Source organism: Vulpes vulpes, chromosome 14 (assembly GCF_048418805.1).
Source record: "Vulpes vulpes isolate BD-2025 chromosome 14, VulVul3, whole genome shotgun sequence".
In the NCBI taxonomy this organism is placed as follows: domain Eukaryota; kingdom Metazoa; phylum Chordata; class Mammalia; order Carnivora; family Canidae; genus Vulpes; species Vulpes vulpes.
The window spans coordinates 109,141,064-109,146,304 of NC_132793.1; positions in this window are offsets into that span (position 1 = coordinate 109,141,064).

Below are 5,241 nucleotides of genomic sequence, written 5' to 3' on the forward strand. Positions count from 1 at the left end.
GTTGGAAGATTGTACTTTCTGATCTCGAGACTTTCTATAAAGAAAAGGAGTCTACAGTCATGAAGACAATGTAGACATATGGGCCAGTGGAACCATGTCTAGAAATAGACCCACTCTGTTCAGTGAACTGATTTTTTAAAAAGATTTTTATAATTTATTTATTTGACAGAGAATGAAAGCACAGCAGGGGGAGGGTTAGAGGGAGAAGCAGACCCCCCACTAAGCAGGGAGCCTGCCTTGGGGCTTGATCCAGGACCCTGAGATCATGACCTGAAACTAAGGCAGAGGCTTTACCAACTGAGCCACTCAGGTGTCCCCAGTGAACTGATTTTTTTTTAAAATTTTTTTATTTATTTATGATAGTCATACAGAGAGAGAGAGAGAGAGGCAGAGACATAGGCAGAGGGAGAAGCAGGCTCCATGCACTGGGAGCCTGACGTGGGATTCGATCCCGGGTCTCCAGGATCGCGCCCTGGGCCAAAGGCAGGCGCCAAACCGCTGCGCCACCCAGGGATCCCCCCAGTGAACTGATTTTTGACAATGACCCCAGAGAAATTCAGTGAGGGAAAGGGAAGACTTGCAACAAATGGTGCTGGAATCACTGGCTGATAATGGGGGAAATGATGAACTTTCATACCTAACTCACACAATGCACAACAATTAAGTTGGGACGGACAGAAGGCCCAAACACAACCACAGCTCAAGAACACGGTGTGGAACATACCTACCTTCCTGACCTCGGTCAGGATTTCTCAGCATACAGGAAGCTCTAGCTACAAGATAAAATTGAACTAGATAATTTTGATTTTGATCAAAAGCAAAATCTCTGCCCACCAAAAGACACCATTAGTGTCCATTTTTCACTGCGGTGGCATCACAAGGTTTGGACAGACTCACCACCCCGTCCACTGCAAACCAGACAAAATGTGTGAGAGGGCTGTTTTCAGACATGAGACTGTGCCTGAGATGAGACAGGAGAGCAGTGAGCCTTGTGAGCCCCTGGCTTTTTGCTCACAGCCAGCGTGCCCCAGGGTGTGGTGGGGACACCCCAGACTTACAACCCCGCTCAGAGAAGGCTTCTGTGGGCACAAGCTGTGGGAGCCAGGAGCCAGGGGTAGGAGGGCTCCAGCCCTGGGGAGAAAGAGCTCAGACACAAGCAGGGAGGCTGAGACAGTGTGGACATGGGGCCAGGCTACATCTCCAGGGAGATGTGCTGGACTTGAGGTTCAAAGCCAGGGATGCAGGCCCTGCTCCATGGGACTGAGGGTCCCATGGCCTGTGAATCACCGCCCCCCCCCCGCCTTTGGGTACCACAGAATGCTCAGCTGGGGCCTGTCCCCCTGCCCACACCCCCACTTCTCCCAGAGGCCAGTGCGGCATGGGGCTCCTGGATCCAGGCTGGATGCAGGACTGCTATTCTTGGCTGTAACCTAAGCCAGCTGCCCATTAAAATTCCATGAGTTTCGAAGGCTTGAGCTGCAGTTGATATTTCTAATTATTGTGAAATTAAAATTGTCCTCGTACTTTAAGGATAATTGCCGGCCATGCCAGCTGGCACCCCAGGGAGCCACGCTGTTCCCATGTAGAGCTTGGAAAGTCTCTGGAAAGTTCTCTGAACAGGGAAAGACAAAGGCTGTGGTGAAAACGAGGGAGGTTGGCGAGAGGGGGGTCAGGCATGTAGTTGGAATCTGAATTTCAGGGTTCACGGTCCCTTGTGACCAGGGTCCCGCAGCGGGTGGGCTGCTCCCAGGCCTGCAGCCAGCCTGAGCCCTGGCACCCAGAGGAAGGAGGGGCTAGACCTGGTGTTAACTGGCACCCCCTATCCCTGGGGGTTAGGGAGTACCAGTAGGTGTAACAATGCAGGGTGCTCTGGCGCTGGCAGACCCTTGTGGGGTAACATGTGCTCCAGATTGCTTTGTGGCAGTGACGTGAGGTGGCAGCTGGAACAGGAGGGCCTGTCTGGCCCACCCCTCACGCTGCTCCCCTGGACAGATGCAACCAGCACCACGCTCTGCCCTCCCCTGGAACAAGGCCTCAGGGGTGCTGGTGGCTGACCATGGCCTCTGCCCCCAGCCCCCGCTCCAGAAGGACAGGTCCAGGCAGGGCAGGCTGGCTGTGGAACCCCCCCACAGCAGGGGCAGAGCTAGCCTGGAGCCCCAGGTCCCTCGGCTCCTCCAGGGTTATCCCCTGCACCCAGTGCCCCTCCTGCCTCCCTTCTGATTCAGGGACCGTGTACACATGGAGTGGGGGGCATCAGCCATCGGGTGCTGTGCACCCCCGGCTCCTCTTCCCTTGTTGGGTCCTGACCTCTCCCAAACACCCCTCAGAGCCACCCTAGAGGTACAGGGAGGGCCTGGGGCCTCAGGCTCATGCTTGCTGCCTCCCACCACACCCCATCACTGCTGCCCTGCAGGCAGGCGAGCAGGCCCTTGGGTACCTAACCATGCCTAGTGCAGCTTTGAGAAATAACATGGGGCGAGCCATAGCCCTGGACGTGCCTTAGAACGCAGCCTGTAATTCTGGGGGCAGCCCTGCAGAAGGAGGAGCCCGGGCCGTCTTCCCCTAAACACACCCCACCCCAGCCCGCGAGAGACCAGTGGCTGGAGACTGAGACCCCTGAGCCAGGCCAGAGATCTGATCGGTCCAGCCAATGTAGCAAAGCCTCCAGAAAACCCCAGACAGCGCGTCCGAGAGCTTCTGGGTTGATGACCCAGGGCAGAGGTGCAGATGGGATGCGGGAAGGTGACAGGCCAGAGAGCCTATCCCCCATCTGGCTGTTCCCAGTGACATCCTTTGTTTCAGTGCACAGCATGCTTGCCCGGGCTCCATGAGTCGCTCTAGCAAACGGTCAAACTCGAGGTGGGCTGTGGGACCCTTGGATCCAAGGACCTGCGGCCAGAAGCACAGGGGACTGTGGAGTCTGGGTGGAGGGGCAGCCTTGTGGGACTGAGCCCTTCCCTGAGGGGTCTGACACCATCTCCAGGAGGAGAGTGAGAGGGATCCCTGGGTAGTGCAGCGGTTTAGCACCTGCCTTTGGCCCAGGGCACAATCCTGGAGACCCGGGATCAAGTCCCACGTCGGGCTCCCAATGCATGGAGCCTGCTTCTCCCTGTGCCTATGTCTCTGCCTCTCTCTCTCTCTCTCTCTCTCTCTGTGTGACTATTATAAAAAAATAAAAAAATAAAAAATAAAGAGAGTGAGAGGGCTGAGTTAGATTTGGGGGACCCTCAGTTGGTGTCAGACAATTGCTTGATGATGTCAGTGGGAAAAAATGTCAGAATTGGATGCAGAATTGTATACTGACACCTCTAACATCACATTCTGACCCCCAGCCCTGATCACCCATGGCTCTGACCCTTAGCCCTGCCCACCCAAGCCCTGACCCCCAGCCCTGACTACCCCAGCCCTGACCACCCACACTTCAACCACTCTCACCCTACAGGGGCCCATGGCATCTCCATCACTTCTGCCTCCCAAGCCTCAAGCAAAGCTCATCTTTGACGCTATCTACCCCAGAACTGTTCAGGGAAGGATCCTGGAAATGTGGCTCCCAGCATAGAGAGCATGGATAGAACACTCCGGAACACACAGTATCAGACGTCCACCTCAGTCCTGAGGGGGACCCTACTGCAGAAGAGGCCTTACCTGCTTTTGGGGGGCAGAGGTGGCCTGGAGGGCTGGGGAGGAAGCCCCACTCCACCTGCAGTGACCAGGGCTGCAGCGCCCCTCTCCTGCCACACCCCTCCCCCCATCAGCTGGCTGGGCCTTAGCCCCCCTCCCTCGGCTGCATCCCCCCCCACTGACCCCTCCCCACCTGCAGCCCTGCTGCTGCATACCTGAGCTAACCAGCAGGGTGCCCCGCCCCCATCATCTACAAGACCCTTTAAAGCTCTTTGTTATACACCATTTTGGAAGTTTTATTAATCAAATTAGGCCACTTTTCTCTTTTCTGATTTGTCCCATTAGAGAGGTCTTGGCCCCAAGGTTACATGTTCCTTCAGAATCGCTTCTAGAAGTTTTCCACTTTTATCATTTAAATCTTTGATCCACCTGACATGAACCTTATAGAAGGTTATGACATTTGTCCCTGCTTCCTCCCCAGTTATGTACATCAACATACCAGTGAACATCTGTCAAAGCCCATGTCTGGGCGACCCACCTGTTCTGGTCTCTCCCCACCAACGCCATCTCCCCACAGGGCCTGAGTGCTTGGTTTTATCTGTGAAAAAGCAAAATCCAACTGAGTACCGTTGAAGATCTCATTGGCTTTACGAGATGATTCATTAACCAGCCAGCTTTTTGTCTCAGATAGGGGTCCAAGGTGATGCACAAAATGGGGGACATTTATGGGCAGAAGTGGGGACACAGGAAAGACCATGTTGTTTCAGGCAAGATTCCCCTAGGGGACGTCCTCTCCCCCCAGGGACATCCTCCCCCCCAGGGATGTCCTCCTCCCAGGGACATCCTCTCCCACCAAGGATGTCCTCCCCCACCAGGGACATCCTCTTCCTTCCAGGGACATCCTCCTTCCCCCCCCAGGATGTCCTCTCCCCAAGGCCATCCTCCCCCACCCCCAAGACATCCTACTCCCCCTGGAACATCCCCCTCCCCCAGGACACGGCATCACACCTTTTGTCCAGGTGTCCCTCTCTGTTCTTTACTATGATTAAAGTCTTCTCCAGTTTCATTTATTCATAAGCATTTCTCAGCTTTGGTTGTTATGTGAGTTTTCCTATTCTTAACTGGTTATTAATAAGACAGAAAAAAACAAATTTTATGTATTAATCTTATATATTTATCTTATTAATATAGTAGGGTTTTTAAAACTTTTCTTCCAAGTTTCCTGGTTTCATAATCATGTCTTTGGCAAAAACAGATCATCGTTGCCTCTCCTTTTCCAATATTTGCACAGTGACCTTGTCCTTGGTGATGCTGACCCACAATGACGGTCCCACTGTGTGTGGCTGCCGCGTGCTTGCTGGATGGGGTGGGAACGACATCTGCATCTCTCCCTGAAAGTCCTGTCATGCTGGGAACTTTCCAAAGGGCTGTCTGCATGATGCAGGCCAATGACCTCCTCAATGATTTGGTGGGTTTGGTGACGCTGCTGGTGGTTCTCTGACTTTTCTCAAAGGAGCCCTACTTGGTTGTACTGTCTTAGGTTTGCTAGGATTTTACTTAGAACTTTCACTTATTTTCCTGTTTTGTATTCTTTTAAAAAGAATCAGGTTGGTATTAAGA